At 33.2% G+C, this 9,664-nt stretch overlaps 1 protein-coding gene across 1 annotated transcript in view; it reads right to left on the bottom strand.

Annotated features, from left to right (window-relative positions):
• LOC106463042 overlaps nt 1–3,350 on the bottom strand; it is a 231,148-nt gene extending 227,798 nt beyond the window's left edge. Inside the window, exon 1 of the mRNA XM_022390767.1 lies at nt 3,059–3,350. The gene's annotated coding sequence lies outside the window, so the exon portion shown is untranslated. The remainder of the gene's footprint in view (nt 1–3,058) is intronic.
• Nucleotides 3,351–9,664: the final 6,314 nt, after the last annotated feature.

Raw genomic sequence — 9,664 nt, 5'->3', positions numbered from 1 at the left:
TTTTTTTTTTTTTTTTTTTTTTTGTCAACGGTGATAGTGAGTTAAAACTAATAGATTGATTTAATTTACTAAATGTCTGTATTTTACAAATATGTTAAAGATTTTGAATTAACTTATAGTATCACACTATTTGATTGTATGAGTTTTGATTTGGTGCTTGATCAATGTTTAGATGAATGTATTTATTATGTTAAAATACATCGTGGATGTTAATTAGTACTGAAGGAAAGAGGATTTGATATTGTGTTTTGGTCATGTGTCATCTTTGTGGAAGCAGAAGGAGTAAAAGCTGAGTTCAAATTGAATGTACCCGTCCCCACCGCTGTGATGCAACATGTCACTCACAAGTTGACAATTTATGGCATGTTATGTATCCCAGAATTGGAGAATAGTAGAAATCACAGGCTTGCAAGGTTTAGTTTTAATTGATTTTACTTTTAAAGGTAATTAATTAAGGACCTAAGATAGAGGTGGAGAATTGTGATAAACTTATTACCATAACCTATGATTCTGTAATTTGATGTAGTTGTTTACTAAAGTTCAAGCAGGAAAGGAAGGTTGTTGTAAAAAATAGTCAAATCCAATGTCTTCTACATTAGCCAGCCAGTGACTTGTCTTGTAATTGTGCCTTTCCACCTATTTCATTAAATTCGTCTTCTGTAATAGCGATTTTTAAAACAAAGCCAATTTATATTTTAATCTTCTATTTCCACCCACACATCATTGTGTGTTTATTTTTATTACATTTGTCTTTTCGTCATCACTACATAGCAATTGTAAACAAAGCATGTTTGTTCAATATACACAAAATTTAGCCTCATTAGTCGCTTAAATTACTTTTTTACGGAATCTTCGTTCATTCGGTTTGAGGGCGAATCACCTTTGTACTGATAACTCAATAATCGGGTTGTAACACCAAGAAACTAACGCTAATCTCTTCCAATTTGTTCTTGCTAAGCAGTTTTTGGACAGAAACACGGTGATTTCTCACTGAAGCCGCTCCAACTACATATGGCTTATAGAATATCCTTCAAAACGATATTTTATTATAGAAACTTGCTATTCATAATCTTATACTAGAAAATCGACACAAGAACAGTGTCTGTTTATGTGTATTAGGCTCATAAACAGTGTATTTATGTGTATTAGGCTCATGAATCTAAAGTATATATTTATAACAGGAGTGAAATTCTCTGGGTTAAGTGGACCTGCTTTTGAATAAGGAAAAAAAATCTACGTGTAAACATAAAAAAACGACAAAGTATCTCAAATATATCCCGGTATTAGTACCAGTGAGTACCGGCGGAATTCACCTCTGATTTATAATAACTGAAACTGAAAAACATAAGGGATGTGAAGAAAAACTTTAATATAAGTTTAACATAACAGCAAATGTACAACGTTTCGACAAGGTTTTGTCATTCATTACCCATTCAAGCCGTCTCCAACCATTATTAGTCTCAAAGTGGGTTCCTCGTCATCGAATAAGGGATGTGTTTTATCTTTGAGCTTTAAATTTTCTGCATAACAATAATAAAATAAATAACAAAAACACAACCTACTAGATTATTGAAAATAAAAATTATCAAATAACTACATATCTTAGAGATTTAATAAAAATACGTTTCGCCATTACAGTAATCTCGTGTCTCGTGACAGGTTACGGAAAACTGCCTACAGCGTTTACCATAAGTACACAAGACAGCGTATTAATTTCGTAAATATTGTAACGAGTAAATTCAGCGAGAGAAATTACGTAATTAAATAAACCACCACATATTTCATCGAAATTATTGATCCAAATAAAGTTTGTCAACGAAAAGAAATGAGACTGAAATTTCTTCACAGCAACACTAACACCGCTCGATTAGAACATTCTTCTTTACCCAGAGATGGCTTATGAATAGAATACATTAAACATTGATAATTCCATAAAATGAAAAGCCGTTACAAATTAAAATTTAGAATGTCATTCAACTAGTAATGTTTAATTTCTTGTTTAAATTTAAGTATGTTACATCATTGCTATATAATATCCTACAGATAATTTGGACTTGCCATCAGGAGTTAATACTAACAAATGTATACGTAACCGAACTTGTTTTTTTTCTTTTTAAGATTTTCTCTTACTCATTGAGATTCTCTAAATTCTAAAACACAGAGCCTCGAACATTAAAACGATATACGAAACACTGTAATATTCTTATTTGGGTTTTGGGAAACGTTTGTTTGAAGTTAAGCATAAAGCTACACAATGGACTATCTTGTTCTCTGCCCACCACGGGTATCGAGACCCGGTTTCTAGCGTTGTGTGCCCGCAGACATACCGCTGTTCAACTGGGGGCTTCAGTAAACGGACTAAACGAATATCTTAAAGTAAGAACATTGATCAATCGGACTCAAAAAATTTTAAACATGTCTAGTCCAATAACCAATGATTTATGTTTTCTTCAAGATCACGATGGAGAAGTTCAGTGTGATGTAACTCTTTCAATCTGTGTCTGATTACTTGCGTCACCTTTGGTGGCGGAGGTTATGTTTTCACCGCAGTGTGTGTGTGTGTTTGTCAGCAGGATTTCTCGAAAACGGCTGAATGGATTTGGACCAAAGTTGTTATACATTTGGAATAGGACCCAGCTTAGAAGTTTAGTTTTTGGAGAGTCAAGATCAGAAAAATTAAAAAATTCCCTATCTGTTAATAGGGGGACCGGTTTTCCACACTATTTATGCTCTATAACTCAGTCAAAAATGACCGGATTTTTGATTAAGCTTGATGGACATATGTAGAATATTATTACTCACTGTCCTGCCAAAGATGGTCCGTGTCCGTTAACAACGACGAACATACGGACACATTTTGTATTGTTTTGAGAGCCGAATATGATCAACGCTGCGTGGCGGAGGTGTGGCTCTACTGAGTGTCTCTCTGGTTGTATATGTTTTGTAAACTAATCAACAAAATACCTTTACAAGTTCTATCTATCTACAAAAAGTAAAACTGCTTAATTTCTGTGCTATTAAAGCTAAATATAACATCATAAATTATATTAATACATACCTGACTACATAGCTCTATATATATTCTGGAAATAACTCATGTAATTAAAAGTTCTTTTCTTCAGGTATTAAATATTTTTGTTTCCCACGTATAAAATCTTCATGGAGGACATCGTTTACATCTGCTTTTCTTGGATGCTGCTTCTTCAATCACGACTGTTCCTAATAAGGCAATTAGAATGCTGAGATAAGTTTGCGCATAAAATGGTGGCTACAACTTCAACTATAGTAGTTACAGTAAGATAAAACTAACGTGAATATGTATTATCCAAATATACAGCATTTATATAGGTAGGTCCGGTTTCTCGATTCCTCCAACTAATCTCGAAAACCTCTATGATTCTTAATACTCTGACGACCGCCAACATATTCCATGGATAACGCGTTCGAGCAATTAGACACGTGCCTTTGACATTCACACCACATTCTTCGTGTAGTATATACGTATAAACACTGCATTCTTAACCATTTCCTTATTAATAACACAAACTATGTAACTTAAAATACTTGCTCTGACGGTGCGTTGTTTTTTATTAACTATAAAAAAAGCATTTACACAACTGGTTCAAGACACTGCGTTCAAAACGTTTAGTATTAATAATGTCTGAAATATCAGTCTTCAAATAAATTCATCTAATCTAATAATTATGACCTTCAGATAATTCGTCACGGTCCAAACGTAATCGTGTAAGAAATTAAAGTTGTATGATAACTTATTTCCTACTAGTAGTTTTTCGCCCAGAAACGTTATCCTGTCTTCTGTGTGAAATGTTATGAAATACTAATCAGCGCGCAAATCTTTTTGTAATAATAAATATAATTTGGCAAAGTAAACACTTACTAATCATTACTTCCGATTAAGTTTTGACAGTCACAAATCATTGTTATGTTTTCACCCATTATATACAGACGTTGAGTGAGTTATACCAAAACGATTTTGAAGCCATACCACGTCGTTATAATCCATGTCGCCAAGTCCAATCATGCTCTGTTTGACGACCGTGCAGCTTGACATTAGCCCTACAACGTGGTTTCCATAGTAAAAAGGCTCCGTCGTAGGACTGTTATTTCCAAAGCAGACGATTCCTTCATGATACTTCCATAATCTATCTAGTATACCTTCGTACGGAATAGCATAAATATCTGTTTTATTTTTCAGCTGCAATGGTTGAACGGGAGTTACGACTGGAAGCTTTAACTTGCTTAACCGATACCATGTTGGCCTCTTTTCCACACGATCTTTTTTGACTACGTTACGTATTGTTAATTGGGACACATGGAAAGCTTTTGCCACTGACCTTTGTGTTCATGGATTTTCATCTGTTACAAGACCCCGTAAGGCTAGGATACGACTTACTGCGGGTCTTTTTCTTTACCCCAAATTGATGCATATTCCTTTGTTTTTCAATGACAATGAGTACAGGGTATGTTCCTGTACCAAAAATAGCAATAACTACATCTTTAAAGTGTAAAGTGTATTGTTTGCTGATAAATGTTTGTCTAAAGACTAAACATTTTAAATGGTTTGGAGCTGCTAAAGAAAAATTTAAATTAGTTCCCAGCAAAAAAGTTAATTCGTAGAACTATAGTTTCATTAGTTAGATCTTTCATTTACCATTAAATTACAATAATGTAATCCATGCAACTTTCTTTAAAAAAGTCTGACCAGAACTAGATTTAAATGTGTATGTACCATTAACAACTAGCTACTAAGTGAATATTTTAATTCAACTTTATACAAAAAAAAATCGAGACGAAAAATATTTTATAAAATCATTACATCAGGATATTTTATATGTAATATCATGTGCACATGCCTACTATCGGTCCCTTTGTAATGATTCTTGACCCATCTGTCACAAACTATATTAATTCTGTGCTCGAGAGAGCATCAGGGCCAGATTAAGGACTTGAGGTACCCGGGGCAAATTTTATTGAGGGTTGGAGCACAGAAGTGAACATAAATATGTTAAATACAATACATATGGACAAGCACAAGTGGCGTGTAGATAACATACAAAATACTAACTCTAATGCTTACATCAAATATAAAGTAATGATAGTTAATTTTTGGTTAAATAGCCGAACAAACTTAGATGAAAGAACAGGCTGTACGAAAATATTTATGAAAAAATTACAAAATAATAGATTTATATGACACTACTAACATTTATGTCATAGTAACGCAGTTGCAAACATTCATACCAGCAGCTTTTGTTTCATCTTGTTATATTTTTCTCTCAGTATAGAGGGCCCCTTCCATCCGGGTGGTTCGCGGAAATTGTACCTGTCCTCCATATAATTCAATCCTGGTGAGCGTTATTAAAATATTTTATTGTTTCTATTTGATTATATTTTCACATATTCATTAAGAAATTCTGACTCAAATTATTGCGTTATTTCGTATTTTAACGGTTAGCATAAAGTTAATTAAATATGCGACCTGTTAAAATTACGATCAAGATAGCAGCGATACATATCAGTACTAAATGTAAGCCATTATATTTAATTTCTTTCTTTATATTTATGCTTTATATATATTTTACAGTTCTACGAGGTTGATGTTTTAAGACAAATGTCGCAATCTCAAGATATAGGTTCATTAAAATTTTATCACGAAAGTCTTGAAAGAGAGAAATAAAACTAGTATTTATAGAATCAACTAGAAGACGCACATGTCTCATACTAATCAGATGAGGTATGATCTCATACTTGGTGTTAGCTGCTTTATAACACAGAGAAATAATTATGACTGAATAGTTTAAAACATCTGCAAAGCTACTTGTGTTCCGATAGCCAATCAAAATATGTTATTCATTCTTGAGCTCCAAAGGTACATTAATCGTTCAATTAATTCCTTTTCTCCGACTGTGATACAGACTTGACAAATATAATTTCTGAAAATAATCTAAAACGTTTTGAAAAATCCAATTAATAAATTGTAGCACATTAATATATATATATATATATATATAAATCCATATCACGCACGCACGCCAGCTGGCGAACTAAGACACATCATATGCAACTTGTGAAGATAATATAACAAGTCCGAACAAGCCACTCGTATTGTTTAACTAAAATTAAACGACGACCACAATATTGCATTCTTCTGGTTTTTGAAGCTTACTCATCATTAAGAAGACTATCATTCGATACAAAAAGTGTTTTACGTGAACTCAACACCAAGAAGTTCGTGTTCGTAAAAGCAGATACGAAAGTCGTGAACAAACATATCATATAACACCATGTAAGTGAGCAACTGTGGCTTAACACTTATAATAACTTATAATAAGGTGTATTTCATATATAAACCAGATAGGAACAAAACTTCCAGAAGTTAGAACCAAACAAAACTGGTAAATCTAACTTTTACTCGTTCTGATAAAAAAAAATATATTTACTTACACACACACACACTCCCCAATAAAAAAAACACCAACCAAAAACAACGCAAATAATGACACATACTAATAGGAGAGCAAATTGTGGTGTGCAAACAAATTATATACCAAATAACAAAAAATAGGTGATCATATCCACAAGTCCTGTTGTAAAGAAGTCACACATCTCTCTGACACACGACCAAATTATTGTAACATCAGTTTAAATACCTGCAAATAACGTTGAGGTGGAGGAGGGCTGCAAACAAAAAACAAGGAATTCCAGAAGATTACTGTGACGTTAACTCAATTCATACTTAAATATGTTCGACTTCCTGCAAATAAACATCCAGGTGGTGGAGAAATTCAAACACAAAACATGGAACTCCACCACATAGTAGCTGAACGCATTGCTTAGATAGATGTAATTAATAAATCCCTGTTGTCAGATGTATCACCTTCTAACTTCTTATGAAGAGTTCGGTTTGTTCAGAATGTTCATGTAAAACTACACAAGAGGTATCTTCGCATAGCCATATCTAATTCTTAACAAATAAACTAGCTAGGCAACTAGTCAACAGCACCCACCGCCAACTCTTGGGCTACCCTTGTTTGACTGAAATTACATAATACTTATAGCGCACCCACGACTACTAACTGCTGAGATAGTTTAATCGGCCACACGATTCGAACAATGAACTCTTGGGATCACACTCCCAACACACTAATCCCACTCTTAAGTAGAGAAATATAAAACTGACAATACTAGAATCATCAATACTTTATATAAAATCAACCAATATTAATGCACTAAATAATTAGAGACAACGAGAACTTTACTATTCATCTATTATAAAGGTAATTCATTATATCTATAGGAGTTATTTACTAATTAACAAAATACATCAACGTTTCTAAGTAATATTCTTAAAACTAATAATCGATATACAATGTTAGTTAAGTAATTAAACAGTGATCACCAAGTTTACAACTGCAGATCTACCTTTCTTTCACAAATTCAACCAAATACACCATCAAGATGAACAACAGCCGAGTCATTTTATCCTTCATCGCAAACATTGTAACTAGCCTTTACTGGCCAAATTTCAGAAAACTAGCATATTTATAAAGATTTTGACTGTTGTCTCACTAAACACGTTATTTTCATACAACACAAAACACTTAGTGGGAAAAACCTGACTGGAATATTTACCAAGATACATTAAATAATTGGAATTCACTAAAAGTACCATCATGCAACTCACCCGCGAAATAATGCGGCTCTGATGACAATATATTTTGATCTAGAACATAGTTTAAAACCCAAACAGCTTTAATTAAGTACCATACTAAGTAACAGAAGAAACTTGATGTCAGTACACGTGACAATCATACTCTACTAAAAAAATAACCATCGACACACTTTTAAAGATTTTATAATCAGAAACAAACTAAACATACTAACTGAACAACTCCATAAACAAAGAAAACGTACTAACTGAACAACTCCATAAACAAAGAAAACTCACTAACCGAACAATCCCATAAACAAAGAAAACATACTAACTGAATAATCCCATAAACAAAGAAACATACTAACTGAACAATCCCATAAACAAAGAAAACATACTAACTGAACAACACCATAAACAGAGAAAACACATTAACTGAACAATCCCATAAACAAAGAAACATACTAACTGAACAATCCCATAAACAAAGAAAACATACTAACTGAACAACACCATAAACAGAGAAAACACACTAACTGAACAATCCCATAAACAAAGAAAACACACTAACTGAACAACCCCATAAACAAAGAAAACACACTAACTGAACAACCCCATAAACAAATAAAGCATACTAACTGAACAATATCATAAACAAAGAAAATGTACTACATTAAAAACCTCTAAACGAAAAAATAAAAAACTAACTAACTAGACCAACTTTAAACGAAGAAAACATTCTAAGTGGACAAACCCTAAACGAAGTAAACACACTATCTAGTCAAACACCAATTGATGAAATTATCGCACATGAAAGAAAAAAAGTTTTAATGTTTGAAAAAGGCCCTTTCTCCATTAAATAATTAACAATTATATAACCTCAAGAGCATTACCTAAAACTACTAGAAAAATAATTATCTAGAAACTTCTTTCCACTTAGAAAAACATAATATGTTCAATAATGACCTAAACATACAAGCAATGAATCAGTGGTACTTTTGAGGGCTTATAACGCTAAAAATCGGATTATATAAAACCATAGAAAACACTAACAGATTAAGCAAACAAACAAATGTAAACAAACGAAAAATTAAAGAAGCTCTTCTAATATAAGTACTTAAACGCGCACTGAGCCAGCACCAAGGAAAACTTCTATATTTATATTAATTATTTCATTAAATGTATTCACACGTGATATTGTACTGTTGACTTCCATATATATAATAGATTAAATATCTATAATCTTAAATCTATCATTGCTGACCTAAGGAGGTCAAAACGTTGTTACTTGCCTTATGTTTTAAATAAAAGTTTTAAACACCCAAATAAGCCGTCTCTACTATATATTTACTTCAAGTGCGTTCCTCGTCATCATGGTTGTATGAATTTATTTGTAGTTTGTTTGAAGTTAAGCACAAAGCTATAGAATTGGCTATCTGTGCTCTGCCCACCACGGGTATCGAAACCCGGTTTCTAGCTGTGTAAGTCCGCAGATATACCGCTGTCCCACTGGGGGACGTGTTTCTCGAATTTCGCGCAAGGTCACTAGAGGGTTATCTGCACTAGCCGTCCATAATTTTGAGTTGATAGACTGGAGGGAAGGAAACTGGTAAACAACACCTATCGCTAAATCTTAGGCTACTCCTTATTAACGAATAGTTCGGTCGATGGAATAATGGTGATGGGATTCGAACCCGTGACTCGCAGATTGCGAGTCGAGCTCGAGCGCCCTTACTACCAAGCTATGTCACGCCCGATGTATAACTAATTAATGAATGAGTTCTTAAAGGTCTTAGTCTTTAGCATGCCGCTTCTGGAGGATTTTGTGTATTTTAGGAACGTCTTCAGAATCGAGTATGTGGAACGAAAGATTTAAATATGTATCGAATATTAGTGATGATTAGTTTTTGGGTTTTCTGTCTTTTAGACGTTCGAACACAAACACTAGTGTTCCACAAGAAACACAGATTTGCTCGTTTTATATAATATTGT

Source organism: Limulus polyphemus, unplaced genomic scaffold (assembly GCF_000517525.1).
Source record: "Limulus polyphemus unplaced genomic scaffold, Limulus_polyphemus-2.1.2 Scaffold50, whole genome shotgun sequence".
NCBI classification, from domain to species: domain Eukaryota; kingdom Metazoa; phylum Arthropoda; class Merostomata; order Xiphosura; family Limulidae; genus Limulus; species Limulus polyphemus.
Note: the sequence above shows the minus strand (reverse complement) of the source record. Positions and strands in the feature narration are given on the sequence as shown.